This window comes from Canis lupus, chromosome 5 (genome assembly GCF_048164855.1).
Source record: "Canis lupus baileyi chromosome 5, mCanLup2.hap1, whole genome shotgun sequence".
Lineage (NCBI taxonomy): Eukaryota > Metazoa > Chordata > Mammalia > Carnivora > Canidae > Canis > Canis lupus.
In genome coordinates, this window is record NC_132842.1 from 77,696,488 (window position 1) to 77,715,633 (window position 19,146).

The 19,146-nt window shown below is 56.1% G+C and overlaps 1 long non-coding RNA gene across 6 annotated transcripts in view; it reads right to left on the reverse strand.

Moving 5' to 3' along the window:
• Window positions 1–1,240: 1,240 nt before the first annotated feature.
• LOC140634245 (uncharacterized) overlaps window positions 1,241–19,146 on the reverse strand; it is an 82,397-nt gene continuing 64,491 nt past the window's right edge. For 5 of the 6 annotated variants that reach the window (XR_012031760.1, XR_012031762.1, XR_012031761.1 and 2 more), the window contains 2 exons: window positions 4,578–4,644; window positions 3,798–4,095 (listed from right to left, as the gene is read on the reverse strand). This is a non-coding gene — a long non-coding RNA (uncharacterized lncRNA). Of the gene's footprint in view, window positions 1,329–3,797; window positions 4,096–4,577; window positions 4,645–19,146 lie in introns of those variants that run through there. The other variant, XR_012031764.1, reaches the window with a different exon arrangement.

A 19,146-nucleotide genomic window follows, 5' to 3' on the forward strand; every position in this document is an offset into this window, starting at 1 on the left:
GTACCCCCACCCCCCACCCCACCCCACACCCCCCCACACCCCCCCGCCTGCCTCTCCCACCATCAGTGCAGGAATAGCTTCCTGTTTTGCCAGGATGGGCGCCTGTTGCTACGGTGACGGCAGGAGGTGCCCCCTCCAGGTGGCTGATACCAGGCTGGGCCCCTCCCTGGACCTGACCTATCACTGCCGCAGCCTCTCTAGCAGCTGGGCTGGCAAAACCATCTGGTCTGCGATCAAAGGGGCCGCAGACGGGCACTGCCCTGGGGCCTGGGCAAGGCACCCCTTATCTCTCCCAGGCCTGGGGAACTTTCCAGACTCAGGACAGCAGGAGCCCAGTGGGGCAGGAGGGGCAGGCTGGTGTGCACGGGAAAGACACTCCCTGGGAGTGGCAGGAGGGACTTGAAACTTGCCAGGAATGAGGCCTGAGCCCAGAGACAGGACAGGTCGGTGGCTCGTCCTTGTGGTTCTCTGTGCCCATGTGCTCCTCATCCTGCGGGAGCCCCAGCCAGCTGTGTGATGTAGGGCACAGCACTCCACTTCCCCGAGCCTTGGTCTCCTCTGCTGCTAAGTGGGAATCAATGCAACGGTTGTGAAGACCCCAATGTGAGAGGTCTATAGGACATTGGGGTAGGGGGACTCAGCTGTAATAATAAAGATATTAGTTACCATTCATTGATGATAAGCCCTTAAAGAGCATTATTCTCATTTCATCCACATGGCCACCTGAGATGTGGTCCCTACCATCACCCACATTTTACAGAAGAAAACACCAAAGGTCAGAGATGTCAGGAAATTGTCCCAAATAGCACAGATCCTAAGTGGCTAGTAAATGTTAGCTGCTAATACTGCTTTTTCCCTTCTACCATATTTTGGCTAAACTCACAGCCACCCTGAGTGGTCCCTGACTCCATCCTCTCTCCTCAGTCCCTCCTACTAGACCACCCACACAATCCTCATCCATTGGTTCATTTTTTAAATCCACCTAACAATAATAATAATTATTATTATTGTTAATGAATAACAATGATTAAAGATTGATATTTGCTAACCCTCGATAATAGCCGGCAAGTGCTGAGCTCAAGCACTGAGCTAAGGGCCCTATAACCTTAGTGACAGCCCTAGGAAGTCAGAACCATTATAGGGCATGAGGGATTGGAGGCCCAGTGTCTACACACACACACACACACACACACTGCTCCAAATGGACTGAACTTCCATTTCTGGAACATACTTCACTCTGCCTCACCTCCTGGTCCTTGCCATGCTATTGTCCCCACCTGGAACAAGCCATCCACTGGCAGTCTGCGTCTAGGCTGGAGGCTGGGCTCCTGGAGGACAAGGAGGATGTTTTCACTGTGCACCGTGCCCCAGTGCAGGACCTAGTGCAGAAGCTCAGGCAGATGAGGTTTTGAGTGTGGAAACAGTGCAGGACTAATTAATAAAGGAATAACAACTTTGGGATCTTATTCATAGAAACCTGACAAAACCTAAGAGACAATACCCAAACCCCTGTGTTTTCTGAGTTCTTTCCAGATAAAACAATCTCAGCTCCTATAGCATTTCCATATGATAACGGTCAGGATGCTGAGATTCCAGCAGAGGAATAAATGAACGAGTGAGTGAGCGGCGGGACGAATCCTCGGGTGAGTGTGTTAGGAAGCAAACAAGTCCGTGAGCTAGAGCATGAACTAGAAACTTGTTGAAACGGCAAAGTCAGTGGGTGAATAAAAGATGAGCCAGTGAATGGATGGGGCGGGAGGAAAAGGAAATGAAAGAAACCCCAGCAGCGTCAAGTACACGAGAGCAGGTCAGGGGCCTCCCCTCCACAAGCATCGCAGAGGGTCACCCCAACACTGCCCAGGGAGTCCAGCACCACAGGCTCTATAGGGTTGGCAAACTACAGCTCCTGGGCCAAGTCTGACCCGCTTGTAAATAAAGTTTTATTGGAACACATTTTTGCCTGCATTCTTTTTTATGTGTTGTGTGTGGTCACTTTCATCCTGCAACAGCAGAGCTCAGTAGCCACAACCATGACCATACGATCTGCAGAGCCTAAAATATTTTCCACCTTGCCCTTTCCAGGCAGAGTTGGCCCGTCTCTTTAGCAGAGCCCCTTGCTGGAGGGACCCGAACAGGCATCCTGCCTGGGATCCTCCCAATGCTGGCTGGACTCCTCCCTGCCTTCAGGGGGTCCTCGGGACCCCACCTGCACGTCTCCGGGCCTGGGCCCACCTTGCCTCTCAAGGCAGCCCTTCTTGCTCTAGGGCAGCTCAGGCCATCAAGAGCTCTTCCTTCCGCTGAGTGGAAATGTTCTGTCCTCTTTCTTGCCCCCACCCTCATCCCGACCTCCCGCCTTGACCGCGGGTGTTTACCCTGACCTCTGCCCTGTGTCTCGTTCCCCACCAGCCAGGACGGCTCAGGCCCGGCTGGATCCATTTCTCAACCAGGGAGGCAAGTGAGTCACCGAGTCCAGAGAGGGGACATCTGCTGGGCTCCGGCCTTCAGCTAATCTCACTAATTCTCTGAGGGAGGCCCAAGCCACCCCTGCTGCTCCGTGTATGCACTTGGACATGGCGTGGAAGCCAGCCGGCTTGAGAGGATACTTACTTGCCCAGAATTGTGGGGTGTTTCGGCCCCGAGTGTTTATTTCAAGTTTGGTTTTGTCTTCGGCTCCTGGGATCATTTCCCAAAAGAGCTGCAGAAATCTGGTCTCGACTGGGCATGTGCACGGGGAGGCAGAGGGGCTCCCATTTGACCCCCACAGACTTCCTGGGCCCACTTCACAGAAGAGCACACCCCAGTTATCCAGTTACTGGACAAGGGTGCCTGTTTTCCTGTTGCCTCTCTCATTCTGGAATCTTCTAGAATCATTCGAGACCCATACAAGCCTCGGTAGGTTGCTTCGGACCCATTTCCATGGTATTCTACTGACACCTTAGCCCCATGGCACAGATGGGAAGCCTGACTCATGTGATAAGCGTGGCCTCAGGACCCTGATTTCCATGAGCAGGTCACAGACCAGTGGGTACCCAGACAGAGGAGCAGGGTGTGCAGAGGCAGGCTGGGGGTTACAGAGCATGAGGCCCGGGATCCTAAACCCAGTGGGAAGAAGCGAAGGCATGTCAGGAGGGAGCAGCCCGGGGAAAGGTGTGGAGGGTCTGAGGAGCTTCCTTCCTCACCGACGACATGCCCATTGCCTCTGTAACCATGACTACACGGAAAGGATCTGGAGACAAGAGGAGGGAGAGAGAAATAAGAGAAGGGAGAGCATAGTAGTGATGCACACGGGCTCTGGGATCAGACCGACTGGGCGCAGGCCTGGCACCGCTGCTTTTCAGGCGAGCCTCACTGGCCCCGTCCGTCCAATGGGGCTCATAATGCTGAGCTCACAGCTTTTCTCAGGGCGAAATGAGGTAATGCGTGTCGAAGCCTGGGCCCAGGGGCTGGCACGGGCCAGGCGCTCGGCCAGTGGACACCCTTTCCTTCCCCACGGACTCGGGGGATCACTTGCTGTTCGAATCTAAAGCTTATCCAGAGCCAGGCGCTATCACCGTGGTGTGAACCCTCCACCATCACCCATCCGACCCAGCGAGTCCGGGAGGGGGCCACGCCGCCGCGAGAGCATACCTGGCCTGCGTCTGCCCCCGTGGCGTCACCTGCGCACATTAATGAAAAATTCACGGCGCGGAGCAGAGCCAGGCCAGACCAGGAAATTGCAAAGTCGCGGGCGCCTTACCTCAGCCCCGCTGCACACTCTCTGCTTTTATAGCTCCACGTGTAATAACATAAAAGCATAATTTATTAAAGTATCACTTTAAGTGGGGATGGCAGGAGGGGGTCCATGCCCGAGGGACCGTGAGTGCCACATTGACTGGAGATGCCAAGGGAAAGCGGGGGGGAGGCAGTCTCGGGGCGCTCGGGCTGCCTGCCCATCACGCTCACCGTGCAATGGGTGGACAGCCCGGGAAGTGTCCAGAAGCAGTGAGCAATAAGGGCAGCACGGCCGGGAGTCGTGAGCTGGGGCGTGTGGGTCTGCGCCCTTTCTGCGTGACCCTGGATGGATCACTTCTCCCCTCTGAGCTCCAGTTTCCTCATCTGTAAATGAAAGGGTTGTGGAGAGCTCCTGAGTCCCCCGTCAGCAGCTCTCCTACTGGGCCTGCTCCTCCCATAGCGAAAGAGACTTCCAGGCACTGAGCCGTGCCAGGAAATGGCCCTGGGATTGCCTCATTAACCACGGAGGGGTATTTACACTGGGAGAAACAAATATTTATCTCTGGACCAAGTAGGAGGAAGGTCTTTGGAACCCCAGTCTCGTATCTGGCTCAGCCCCACTTGGGAGAAAGGGACCAGGTGGGGAGGGGAAGGGAGGAGGGGGTGGGAGGGAGGCTGCAGGGACAGAGGCAGGGCTGGGAGTCATGCAAGCCTGGGTTCAAGTCCCAACTCTGCTGCCCTCCAGGGTCGTGACCCTGAGCGCAGGTCCTCATGCCCCTGTGCCTCTGGGCCCTCCCAGGAAACGTGGCTCTCAGGACACAGTTAGCTTTCAGGGCGAGTGGACGTTTCAAGGAGATAACGTGTACCTGAAACAGGGTAGGTGTTCAGTTATTACTGACTCTGTGCCAGGCACTGTCCGGGGCTCTCAAGATCCTGCGAGGGGGGAAGGCAGGCAAACAGCAGGTATTATTAGGAAAAATGAGGTGGGGGGAAGGAGGGTCTCACCCAGAGACCTACAATACTCTAAGCTGGAAGCATCAGGGGGATAGCAGCCCTTTAGCACATGGACCACACAGACTTTTTTTAAATTTTATTTTATTTATTTATTCATGAGAGAGACAGAGAGAGAGAGAGAGAGAGAGAGGCAGAGACACAGGCAGAGGGAGAAGCAGGCTCCATGCAAGGAGCCTGACGTGGGACTCCATCCCGGATCTCCCAGGTCTCCAGGATCAGGCCCTGGACTGAAGGCGGCGCTAAACCACTGAGCCACCAGGGCTGCCCCACACAGACTTTTTAAAAAGCGATAAATATACACCAAATGATGAGACACACAATAGCCCCCTTCTGACTTTCATTCGCCCACCTTCCCAAAAGGCATAGTGGATGGGGTGCCTCACAGGGACAGGATACAAATTTTCCGAACCGAATTCAGGAGCCTTGGTTTGTCCAAAGAATTATATGGTGTTTCCTGCTTGGGGTCTGGTTAGTGAAATGGGAGAACTTCTGGAATCCGGCTGGTTCTCTCTACCTGCACCGGGGCTACCTCCCCAACCCAGGCCAATATCCTCTCCTGCATGGCTACATGAGCAGCATCCTGGCTGGTCCCCCCACTTCTACCCCCACCCCCAGTCTGTTCACAGATGTAGTGTGTTCTTGTACCTTGAAACCAGTTGAGGGTGGTTGGGGTTGGCTGACAAGATGCCCGTGAAAGGGCTAAACTAGGAGACATGGACACAACACTGGAGATGAGGTGGTTGGACGTGGGAAGAACTTCTTGACTTCAGGGAAGAAGCACCTGTAACGTACCCTCAGGGTAGCTGCAGAGACTTGAGCTCCCAGTTCTGCACGACGGCGTCAGGTAGCTTCTCGGTGGGTCCCCGACATGGGGTGAGCCCAGCAGACCTCAGAGTGTTGTGGACACCAGAACAGCGCCAGGCTGGACAGATGGGGGCAGAACTCTTTCCCGAAGCTTCTGGGGCTGAGCAGTCACCTCACGTACCAGAACTTATTTATTTAAAGTTGTGGTTGTTGAGTTTAGTGTTTGTTGAAATGACTCTGGGGCCCTCCTCCCGCAAGCTCCGGGCCCCACTGAGAACTTGAAAGTGACATTCCTCAGGCCAGCTAAGAGGAGTGGGGGGGAGACACCTCAGGGTGCTAGCAGAAAACAGACTCGTGCAAAAGGGATAACAGAAGAGGGGTTTCAGAGGAGTGGGTCCATTCCCATCCAGCAGGGGATGGTGTGGTGCCCAACTGGCAACAGTGGGGAGCTGTTAGCACCCGTCTGCCCCAGGCGGGTGCCAGGACTGGGGCAACACACCATGTGGAGAGCTGCAGAGGACTAAGGCCAGCCCCTGGGAGGGAGGCCGCAGGGAGGGAGCAGGCCCCCCTTCCTGCTCCTACCCACCCTCCTCCCCTCCCCCTGCTGGCTGGACCCAACCGGAAGCCAGAGAGCAAGGACCCCGGGGATGCAGAGTGCTGTCAGGTCCCAGAGCCAGGAGCAGGCCCGGACGGGGTGGACTGGGGTGGGGGCCGGGGGCCACTCACACAGGCCCCAGGGCTGCTCCTTTTATGGAGTAGCTTGAACAGGGCCTACCACACGTCTGAAGTTTCTATTCTACCATGGTTCCCGATTCTAGGTCTTTCCCAAAGACCCCGGGCCACAGGTAGCTCTGTTCCCCGGGGGACTAATTAGAAGCCCACCTCCCTGCTTTTGCTCAACCTGAGGCTTCCGCTGGGGTCCCCTCTCCCCTAGGCTCCCCCTGGAGAACCTGCTCCTTTTGTACAAACTGGTTCGACCCTGCTCAATACTCATCGCCATTGCACAGAGGGGTCAGGAACCCATTAACGGCCAAGCTCACCCGAAGTCAGTCCGGGCTCCGCCCTTCCAGGCAAGCGACCTCGCCTCCAGAGCCTTCTGTCTGTCCCTGAAATAGTCCCGCCTCCCTCAGGGGTGGATACGGGACTGGGTGGGGATTGGGTGAGGCCCCAGCACTGGCCTCGTGTTGGAGGTGTAGGAAGCTCAGGGCTGTCGGCTATGGTTACCGCACTCCCGTTCCTCACAGGGGAGAAACCGAGGCTCCTAGAGGCCCGTGACTCCCCCGGCGCACACGGCCAGGGGACCAAGCTGCGGGCCCGATCCGGTCTCACCCCAAGCCAGCCTTCTCGTGGCACCAGGCTGCTGCCTTCTGCGGGAAGCCCTCCCGGGTGGCTCAGTGAGAAGAAATCTCTCTGTCTGGGTGTGGTTGCTCTAAGTACAGTAACAGCTGTCACAGCCACGGCCTTACGGCGCAAGGCCCCGACACCTGGATGCTTCGTGACAACTCTCTACGGTTGTCCCGCCGTCCTGCCCTTGTGAGGACTCGGGCGCGCAGAGAGGTTAAGGCGCAGCACCAGTTGGATCAGCACTTGAACCCGGGCGGCCTAGCTCCGCGCCTGGACCCCAGCCGGCCTGCCGCCTGCCACACTGGAAGGAAGCTACCGGAGGGGAGAGCAGCTCCTGCGCACGGCCTCTCTTGGCTATGGCTGGGTCCACCTGTCTTGGGGGGAAGCTCATGCGGAGGCGGTGAGCAGTGACGAAGGCCACAGCTGGGGGGGCCTCCACTCGGCAACCCTGTCTCCCCAGCCCATCAGACCCAGCTCTTGCCCAGAGCGCGTGCAGCCTCCTTGGCGGCCAAGCCATCCCTCACCCCACGGACGGCAGGCTCGGATCTGCAGCGGCCCCAGCCCCCCAGCGCCGCCCGGGAGCCCTCGCGGCACCCCTACGACACCCCGCATCCGCCCCCTTCTCTGGAAGCCCCTCCAGGTCAGGGATGATGCTTCTCAGCCAAGCAGCCTCGGCCCCTTCCTCCGCCCCGCCCGGCCCGCCCACGGGAGCCCCCGCCCGGAGAGGGGCTCTGGGCCGCCTGGTGCCGCTAACTGGTCCGGACACACCCCCGCCCCTCCCCGAGCCTCAGTTTCTCCCCACGAACCAGGAAGGACGGGAACAGCATAGCATGCTCCTTGGGTGGCTCCCATGCTGCGGAACGCTCTCTCACCCACACTCTCTCTCACGCACATACTCTCTCCCACACCCCCCACACACACACAGTCTGCCGCACACACTTTCACACTCCCACACACACCTCGCACACTCTCACATACACTCACATACTCTCACACTCATATACACACTCTCCCATACACGTTCTCACGCTCAGCCTTACACACTCACTCACACTCACATATACACTCTCACACACTCACATACATTCTCACTCTCACATAGTCTTACACACTCACTTTTTCATTCACACAGTCTCACACACTCACATATACACACTCTCCCACACACATTCTCAGTCTCACATACAGTCTTACACATTCACACTCTCTCACACTCACATAGACACACACACTCACATACACAGACTTACACACACACTCTCACTCACACAGTCTCTCACACTCCCACACACATTCTCATTCTCACATACACACAGTCTTACACACTCACACTTTCTCATTCACACAGTCTCACACTCACACATATACACACTCTCCCACACACGTTCTCACTCTCACACACACAGTCTTACACACTCACACTCACTCAGTCTCTCGGGCTCCCACACACATTCTTACTCTCACATACACAGTCTTACACATTCACACTCTCTCACACAGTCTTTCACTCTCTCATACACACTCTCACTCTTACATACACACAGTCTTACACACTCACAGTCTCTCACACTCATGCACACTCACATCCTCACTCTCATACACACACTTTCTCACACATACACATGCTCTTTCTCACACACACACACAGACCCACACATGCACACACAGCCCATGCCAACCTCTCCCCAGGACACTGAGTCTCTCCGTGGATTGAATTACCAACATTTCCTAGTGGGAGGAAGGGAGGCAGGACAGGGGAAGGAACTGTGAATTCCGCACGCCAAGCCTGTCCCCAAAAGGCCTGGACCAAATGCGACAGCGTGTCTGTGCCCCTCTGCCCCTGGGTGGGGAACAGCGTGGACAGAGCACAGACAGGAGAGGTTCCCCAAAGCCAGAAGGCCAAACAAAAGATGCCCAAGGAACCTCACACAGATTCACACTCACTCCTTCCTCGTTGATATAACCACACACCCACACAGTCACACGTGTGCACACACGGGCTTAAACACACATGTATGTACCCTACACACATTTACCCACATACACGAGCCTCTCTTTTACTCAGTCAACAAATATTCATTGATCCATTCTGCTATGAAAACCTCACTCCCCATTTCTCACTCTCAACCTCACACTTGGTCAGACCCTTACACACACACACACACGCACACGTTCCCCACACAGACTCACGCATCCCAAGGCTTAAGCTGTGGGCTCCTTCCAAGACCCTGCAAGGGCCTAGCAATGAGTTCACATGATGGTCAAAGCCAAAAAGAGGTAGGGAAATCGGCAAGACAGGAGTGTGCCAGGAAGTTCATTAATAAAAATATTATGATATTTTCTGGATTTGGTCATGTTTGTGGTATCTGTCAACTTTAAAAACCATCGTAATTTGTTGTGGTTTCTTTACTCATTTCACAGTTTTTAGCATTCACAATTTGTATTATTTTTCACAAAGGAAATCCCCAAAACTGAATACATTTTTGGCCACACCAGGCCTGATCTGCCCCCGTAAAACCCCAGATGTTCAAACAATCATACTCACCATCTCTCACATCCGCAGTGTCACACAGGTATTCACATCACCACATCCTCTTTCGAGTCAGAGCCAGTGTCACACACACACCCTGGACACACTCGATCTCTCACACCTGCCTTCTCATTCCCACTTCAGGCAGGTGGACAGGCAGGGCACCTGCGGCCCACCTGGCATCAGGGCAGATCCCATCACTCCATCTTTCCCAGGCTACTGTCCTGACCTGCGAACATTTGGCCGTCCCTGAGCCACCCCCAGCACTCACTGAAGCACACAACTAGTCCCCAAGATGCCAGCCACTCGCCCTCCCACGTCATCCCCAGGACGGGACCATCACACACCCTGACTCTGCCCCCACACTGCTATGTGCCCACTGCCACCTCAGCAGGAAACTGCCAAAACCCACAGAACTTCTGGAATTTTCTTGGAGACCCCCCTCATTCCCCAAAGGCAGCGGTATTGATAACAGGATCTGAGAATGGGAATTAGACAGTCTTTCCTGACTCCAACACCTGTTCTATGCTCACCGGGAAGTGAGTCAACCTCCCAGAGCCTCCGTTTCCCCGTCTGTAAAATGGAGCCAATAAGCATACCTCATAGGCATGTTATGAAGATGAAGCAAACCCACGCAAAGCACAGAGCAAGAACCCAGTGCATGGGAGTACCCATTCTATTTTCCTCTCATGACGGCAGTAAGGCGAGATGGGAGCCCTGGCCCCTCCGGACCGGCTCCTCCTGCGTCAGTCGGCCAGTCCACACCCGCCCCCCAGCCTGTTGCCTCAGCCACATCACCCTCTCGGCCACCCGAGTGCTGGGATCACCAGCGCACCTGCTTCCAAGGGCTCTAATTTCCTGTAAGTGTAAGAATTCAGGTCAGACACGGCCCGCAGCCTGGGGCCCCCCTCCCGGCGGAAACCCATAAATAGCCGGGCTCAGGCTGCTGGCCCGGGCACGAGACTTTCTCTCCTCATGCACGGGCACCCCGGGCCTCAGCACGGGTGTACAGGCTTGTACACAGACTGCCGCTTACACGTGGGGACACTGAGGCTCTAGGGAGGAACCAGTGTGAGAGCCTGACCACCCTTAGGATATCCCCCCGCCACCCCCCGATAGAGGCCCTCCTGTCAGCCCCCAGCTGGCAGCGACTTAGGCCTGAAAGGGAAACTATTCTATTTTCAGGGTTTGAGGGCCACACGGTGTCACAATGACACAACCGTCGATGGAGCCACAGACGATCTGTAAACGAGCGGACGTGAGTGTGTGGTAGGGAACGTTCTTAAAAAACCAGGCGACAGGTCTGAGCAGCCTGGCTTGCCCACCCTTGGTTGGTGCGCCAGGCCCCCCACCACACTGGGTAGAAATCCAGTCTAGAACTTGGCTTGTGGGGCGCCTGGGTGGTGCAGTGGTTGAGCGTCTGCCTCTGGATCAGGGCATGATCCCGGGGTCCTGGGATCGAGTCCACACATGGGGCTCCCCGCAGAGAGCCAGCTTCTCCCTCTGCCCGTGTCTCTGTCTCTCTCTGTGTGTCTCTCATGGATAAATAAATAAAATCTTTAAAAATAAATAAATAAAGAGAAGCTTGGCTCGTGAGAGCCCAAGGGGCCCTGAGAGTTAGAGGTTTCAGTTCGGCGCTGGCCAGAGGAGGACACAGCTTGTCCCCCCAACACCTTCCTCAGCGTCACGGATCCTTCTTCAAGCAGAAGATGCCTGCTGGCTCCTCTCTGGGCTCCCCTGCTCTGGGGGTCGGGAAGGAGCCGGGCCCCTGTCTGCCTCTCACACTGGTCGGGGGCGGAGGAAGCAGGTCCTGAGCACCAGGATTAGACATGGGGCCGTCTTGGGTCTCCAGCATCCAGTTCGGGGGTTCACCACAGCGAGAGGCTTAAGGAGAAAGTGCAGAATGGGGGCCCCAAGCCGCTGCTCTAGCCCTAGGCCTGGATTCCTCAGGTTTGGGGTTACTGACATTGGGTGCCAGCTAATTTTCTCGTGGGGGGTATCAGTATAGGAAGTTTAGTTGTTCAGTATAGGAAGTTTAGCTACTGGCCTTTACCATCTCGGTGCCAAGAGGACAGTGTGTCTCTCTCTCACACACACACACACACACACACGGTTGTAACAACCCAAAATGTCTCCAGACGTCTTGCCCCTCACACCCCCGGTTGAGATTCACTGCCCTAAGCCGAGGTGAGGGCAAAAGCACACCCCACATGAAAGGTTCTCCCCTTCCCCTGACTCTGCCCTGGCACAGCTGGGAAACCCACCCCGCGGGGCCTCAGTCTCCACAGCCTGGGATGGGTCCGCAACGTCCGGGGCAGCTCCGGCCAGAGGGGGGTGGAGAGGGAGGAGGAATGTGGCCACAGCTGCAAGGTCCGAAAGTGCCGAGGAGACACGAAGACATTTCTCTGTGAGTCAGGAGCCAGGAATGTGTCGCCCAGGGTGGCCACGAGCCAGAGCCCCCCGCACGCTACCCCCGTCCGCCCCCCAGAGCATCCGCCTTTAATTAGAACAGAAAAGGTGGCAGGTGCCAGGTCTCGGAGAGCCCGTTAAGGACCCAATAAAGGCTGAGAGCATCAGGGAGGAGGCGCTGGGGGGTGGCGCCCCAAGGAGGAGAAGCATCGTGGGCGCAGAGATGGGAACCCCCGATCCCACTCCTGCTCAGTCCTGCTCCTGTCCTGGCCTTGCCACCCCAGGCCAGTCGCTTTGGCTGCCTCATCTGCATTTCCTTCTTTTTAAGACTATTGTTTTTAGAGATGCCTGGGTGGCTCAGCAGTTGAGCGTCTGCCTTTGGCTCAGGGCGTGATCCCGGGGTCCTAGGATTGAGTCCCATGTTGGGCTCCCTGCATGGAGCCTGCTTCTCCCTCTGCCTGTGTCTCTGCCTCTCTCTGTGTGTCTCTTGTGAATAAGTAAAGTCTAAAAAAAAGATTACTGTTTTTAATCTTTAACTGGGGATTTTTTATTCCAATTTTGCTATGACAAAGCCCAATACACCACAAGCTGAAAGCCCTCCCCATCTCTGTGGGGCCACAGGGTGACTAGCTACCCGAGAGCCCTCTGTGGGCCACAGCTTTCATACCTGTGAAAGTGGGGATCACGCATGTGTCACCCCTCCATCCTGCTCCCTGTTTTCAGACAGAACCCAGCAAGCCCATCCTCTTGCTCCCCACATACTCCTCAGGGCCAGGCCAGCAACTCCTGGACCTCCCCAGAGCTCCCCACCCAGGAGTCTCCTGCCCTGCTCCTCCTCTGGGCCTTATCTCCAGGGGCTCCCACCTGAACCCTTAGAACAGCTCCAAAAGCCACACCTCCTGGGAGGAGCCTATCTGGATGGCTCGTCCCCGACATAAGTCAAGTAGAAACTGCAGGAAGCATCTCTGAGGACCCCGACCCTCAGCAGGGACATGGTCCACATGCCAAGTGCCAAGCCAGGCTCTTCCCAAATACCACCTCCCACAACCTTAACATCACGAGGCACAAACCACTCTCCCCAACTTCCAGATGTGAACACTGAGGCTCAGAAAGGTAGAGTGACTTGCTCACAATTCCATTTCCCATGGTGCCAGGAGGCCCAATCCAAAGGTTTCAAAAGTTCCCACTATAGAAACTTCTGATTGTTTTATACTATTTATTCAAATTAAAATATTTCTTAGAGCTGCATCAAACCCTTTATGAAGCCCGACAGATTACATTTAAAGACACTACAGATAGGTGATAGGGTAAGAATGATAGGCAGTCAGGGGCTCCTGGGGGCTCAGTTGATTGAGCATCTGACTCTTGGTTTCAGGAGTCACCCTCAGGTCATGATCTCAGGGTCAGAAGATGGAGCCCTGCATAGGGCTCCGCACTGGGTGTAGAGCCTGCTTAAGATTCTCTCTCTCCCTCTCCCTCTGCCCCTTCCAGACCTCCTCTTCTAGAAGCAAAAAAAAAAAGAAGAATTATATGCAGTGAGTTAAGATAGCACTCCTGTGTACACACACACACACACATGCATGCACACCTGAATGTGCCCCAGGACATGCCGGGGCTCAGCAGTCCCCTCCTACTTCTCAGGGTCTCAGAACCACTTGAAGATTTCCAAGTGTTTCTCCTGGTGGGTCTGCCCCACACGGCAGATCCAAGAATCGTATCTTCAATCGGCTGCTTAGACCCAGCCCCACAGCCAGCTCCTCATGGACTGGTTAGTGGGGAGTTTTCACCAAAGGGAAAGGCAGCTGTGGGGCCTCCGGACCGAGTCCCAGGCCTTGACAAGACAGAAGGGCTGAGGCCTGGCCCTGCCGCATGGGAGGCACTGGAGGTCACGGTTCTGAGGCACCTCAGCTGGCAAGTCCCCCTTCCCTCCCCATAGGTTGCCCCCATCTCTACCCTGCAGGGTCCCATGAACATTGGGTCTGCGAGCCATGGTCCTCTGTTCAGCTCACTTAATGCAGGAATGTCATCCCCATCTTACAGATAAAGAAGTAGGGGTTCCAGAAGGGTCATGTGGGTCATGTGCCTGGGGCATGGGACAGGGGTGGGCTGGGCAACCTTGGGGCCTCTCCCCCATACCACCACCCCAGATCTCACCCAGGCCAGACCACTCTCCCCTTCTCCCAGAAGCCCTGACTCAACGACATTCAGTGAGATCACAGGCCCAAGGAGACTTTTCCTGGGGTCCAGGTGACCCCCGGGAAGGCAGCCAGCACCCACCCAGAAGGCTACAAGGGAGGGGCAGGAGCCCGGCCGTCCCTAGGGGCTCCCATGTCCATGCTAACGCTCTCACTCTGCGCCTCTGGCGGGCACTACCCCAAAGCGGCAGCCCAACGGCAGCTGGGTGGGTCCTGGCAGAAAAGCCGGGGCAGGCAGCAGCATCAGCTGGTTTCCTGGCCTCAGCTCAGCACCAGAATGGGCCAGCCCGTAGGGCCCATCTGTGCCAGTTGTGACTTCCAGAAACCAACTGGCCTCCGCTGACCCTGCTATCCCCACGTCCCCCCACTCCCGGGGCCCTGCACTCCTCTGGGCTGTGCTCTGGAGGCACACATGCCTTCTGGACCACCTAGTGACTGGAGTCTTAGCTACCTAATCATCCCCCCTACAACCCAGAGCATTTGAATTATTCTTCTTATCCCTAGTCTTAGAAAGTTAGAATTCTTCCGTTGATCTTAAAATATTTTAACCATCCCCTCTGTCTCTAGAACCTTAGAGCATGAGGCTCTCCTTCTTTGTCGCCAAGATGATGGAAGCCCAGAGCTGGATAGGACCAGAGATCTCCCAATAATACCACTGAGGCCCAGAGAGAGAGAGCGACGTGCCCAAGGTCACACAGCGAGATGGTTGCAGGGTTAGGACAAGCACCCAACTTGGGCCCAAGGCTGGTTGGTGATTCCTCAGTCCACACATGTGGCCCTGGAGCCTCCAGCCCCTTGAGCAAGAAAAACTTTCTCTACGGACCCCTGCCCCACCTGCCAAAGCTTCTCAGCAAGCACCAGGAGGAGGTTCCCACTCCCTGCGCTTGTCCTGACCTTCTGGAACGGCCTACGGTCCAGGGCCTACATCCTATGCCTGCAGCAGGGGCAAGAGACACCCCTTCCCCCAGTCATGATGCCTGGGCCTCCGGTGCCACCCCCAAAATAGCCCAGCTCTCCGGCCCACAGATCATGTTGCAGCCTCCCTGTCCAGATGGGGCGCCTGGCAGGGCGGGAAGCGCTCCCCCTCGCATTGCTTCCACCTGCTCCCCTCTCACGCGTCAGCGCTTGGGCCCAGCCTTAAATCACGGCCTCCCTCCGGAGGACCAGCCTATTTTGGAGGCTGTGGGGACCTGAGTGTCTAGAGCTCGGGGAAGGGTGAGGAGTGTGTGTGTGACTACTGACAAGGGGAGCACTCCAGAGAGACCAATTTAAAAGTTCCTGTGCGGCCGAGGATCTGCTGTGTGGTGGCCAGAGAGCCAGTTGCCCTCTCTGAGCCCGGGTTTGGCCGTCTGTACCATGGGGAAAGTGCTTGGGGCTGTGATACAGCAGCGACCAGATAAAAGGCCCCATCTCCAAGAAGTCCACAGTCCACGATCAGCAAACTCTGGCCCAGGCTGGCCGGGCTCCAGAGCCCACGTTCGTAGCCCACGTAACAATGGGCCAATGGGATCTGGGAGCCAGCAGGAGAAGGGGTGGTGCTATTTTATTTAGAGTGGTCCAAGAAAGATTTTCTGGAGATCCCCACCCTGGACCAGGGAGGTGGAATTATGGGTGGGCCCCAAGGGACCTTCTCCCTTCCCCCGGACCAGCCCTGTAGGGGTGTGACTTCTGTTTGCAAGCCTGAGCTGCCTTCCAGTTCCCTGAGACTCAAGACTCAGCAATGCCTGGCCCCTGCTGTTCAGAGAACCTAGCTAGAAAGGGGCTGGAGAGTCCAGGTCCAATGGACTAGAGCGCCCAGTCCTGACTGTTCCCAAGGCCCAGGAAGTAGTTGGAATCCCAGGTGAGAAGTCACCTGGGGAGAAAGCAGGAGGCCACAGCGTGAAGGCAACTAGCCTCGAGGACACCCCTGCATTACAGGGCTAGGGCCCCAGAGCTTCAGGGGTACAGGTGTCTGCGGTGGGTGGGAGCTGGGACAGTCCCGTAGTGAAGAGCTCCTACCCTCCGCAAGCCTCACCCCTACTCCAGGGGCTTGAATGCAGTATCAATACCCCCAAATTCAGTCATTGCCCCATGCGACCCTGTAAGGTTACAGATGGTTTGGAAATTCAGACTCAGGGAAGCAAAGTGACTTGCCCGAGGTCACACATCTGGGAAACAGCGGAAGTCGGAGTCCAAAATTTACATGCTTTACTTTTTAGGGAGAAAAAAAGATGAATGCAATTTTTTTTTAGATTTTTTAAAAATTTATTTGACAAAAAAAAATTATTTGACAGAGAGAGAAACCACAAGCAGGGGGAGCGCCAGGCAGAGGGAGAGGGAAAAGGAGGCTCCCTGCTGAGCAGAGAGTCCCCCCCAATGACCCTGGGATGATGACCTGAGACCAAGGCAGACATGCAACCGGCTGAGCCACACAGACGCCCCTGAAGAATGCAATTTTTAAAAAACTCATGCTGGGGGGTTTTGTTGTTGTTACCGTATTTGTTTATTTAACCTCTTTTTGATTTGAAGATTTTCTTATCTGCTTGTTCAAAACACAAAATAACAGATGCATTTTGGGACAAGTGGCCCAGCGTCATACCAGATGCAGGAAGGCAAGTTAGCCATCTCTTCCCCACTCCTGGTGTTAGCAGCCCGTGAGTCTCCTTCCACACCTTTCTCTGGACCCAAGCACCCCCAGCTCCACCTGCCTTCCAGAAGGTTCTTTCCCTCTGCAGTAAGGAAACTTTTCCTAAGAGCCTTCTGTGTGTCCAGCTTTGTCCTGAGTACTGGGCAGGCTCACAGCAAAATCTCCCCTCCCTGGAGGCTGTGGGGGCAAACACATGAATAGAAAAGCACTAGTGGGTCAGCGCCCCAAGGACAGGACATGTAGGTCTGTTTGCTCCCTGGTGTACCCCACGCACCTAGAGTGGGATCCAGCACATGATAGGTGGTCAATAAATGTTTGTTGAAAGAATGAATTCGCTGAGATGGAGAACCCAGAATGTGAGGCAGTTTAGGGGGGTTGAGATAGAATTTGAGATTCCCAGGGGCCATCTATGGGGTGGGGCCGTCAGGTACCCACAATGTCGCATGTCCAAATGGGGCTCAAACTCAGCTTCCCTCGCTGGCCTCCAACACCAAACCAGAGCTGTCCTCTCTCCCTGATGCCCCGCACCCCCCTTCCCAGGGAACCGAGAGGGGGTTCTGAACACTGCCCCTCCCTGTGGAGCCCCTCCAGCCCCAGACTGGCCAGCCCTGCCGCCCTCCCTCCCCTAAGCTGCCCCAACAAAAGCTGCTCTTGTAGGAGCCAAGACCATCGTAATTAAAAAGGAAACATAATAAAGCCTCGCTCCGAAGCCAAATCCCCAGCCCTAGAGCAGCCGCCCGGCCGGCCCGGCACTGCCCATGGAGGACACATGGCTCTTTTGTGAGCCCCCCCCGGGTGAGGGCCACTCCTGCCCTGCCCCGCCCAGCCACCCTCCTCCCTCCCCTCCCTTCCTGCACCCGACCCCTGATGGGCCTAGCTCCCCTGCTGAGAGGGCCCAGCCTCCTCTTTCCACAGGTAAGAAACTGAGGCCCCAAAGAGGCCTCCTGACTCTCTGCTCAGTATCTACCCAGCGAGTATCCTCTCTCCTGGGCTCCATGCTCCAGAGCAGGGGACCTAGATGGATAAAGAAGAGCTCAAATCATGGAGCCCTTCTCACACAGCCAAGCTGAAGGGGACTTCAGCAATTGAGTGGCACCCCCCACCCCAAGGGACAGGATGCTAAGGTCACAAGCAAGGAGGAGGAAGCCCTAGGACCAAACCCCTAGTGGCTGGCTTGTCCTGAGCACAGAAGCCAGAGAGCCGGGCTCCAAGCATTGGCATCATCAGGTCTCTGGCTGAAGAAGAGGGTTAGAGAGGAGGAGAGCTTCTAGCCCTCTTCCTGTGGCTGGGGTCAGGACTCTTGCAGAAGGATACGAGAACTTCCAGGGGCTTCCAGAGCTGCAGGCAGGCCTCCCCACACTAGCAAGAGTGGAGGGCGGACCAGGAGCTTTCAGTGAAGACCACCCTGGGTCATCTCTTCTGAACTCCCAGAAGCTAAGGAGTCCTTGCAAGGCCCAGCTCACCATCTTTTCCCCAGATCTGCCCACCCAGCCACCCTGGCCACCAAGTGGCCACGGACAGGGAGATCAGAGCCACCTGGCCCTTTGGCTTCATCCCAAAGGGTCCTTTCCCATCATCCCTGGGGACACAGCTGGGAAGAGCCTTTGGCAAAAGTGTGCCACTGGCTGAGGCTGTGTGGGTACCAACTCCCTCTTCCCTCCCCTTGACCCCCGCCTGCCTCACATCCTGCCACACCTAACACCCACTCTCGTATCCTCCCTAGGCTGTCAGGGACCCCACACACAGCGGTCACAGCCAGCAAGGAGACACCATAGTCTTCATTCAAGTGACCAGGGAACAAGCTCCCTCCCTCATGGTACAATGTTAAGGGATCTCCCGAGGCTGGTGCACCTCGGCCAAGCCAGGTGAACACATCCAAACAGGTGTCTGCCTGAGGTGGGGGCATCAGTAGGCATGTAGAGAGGCAGCTGCGTCCCGCACAATTAATTAATAAACTAAACCACCACCGTTTATTTGCATTTACTCCAAGAGCTCTATTTTGCATTTATGTCCCCCACCCCCACCCTTTGGGGGAAAACACTCTCATTATTCTCAATTTATAGAGAAGGAAACTGCCCAATGTCACAGAGCAGTGGGTGGGGGAGTCTGGAACCAGAGTCAGGCCTGTCTGACCCCGGCCCCTGCAGGGGTTCTACAAGTGTTTGTCAGCAGCGCATCTGGTCCAAGCTGGTGTCATCTCACCAGCCCTTGGTACTGCCGCCCCTTCAGAACTAAGTATGGGCAGGGGGGCAGGGACAGAGATACCAGTCACCTGCCCGATTTATTCATGCCAGCCCACTTCCCGAACCCCAAGACGTGTGCTCAGGGAGCTGCTGGCTGGGCCTGGTACTCAGAGCCCATCCACAGCCTGCCAGTCCCACCTCTCCCCATGGTCCAGCCCCCTTGGCCGGAAGGAGTGAGGAGGGGACACCTCTGGGCACCCAGGGCCAAAAGCAGCCAGGAGGGGGGACCGCATGGGCCCCACCTACGCCTGCCCCCACCCAAGGGGGAGC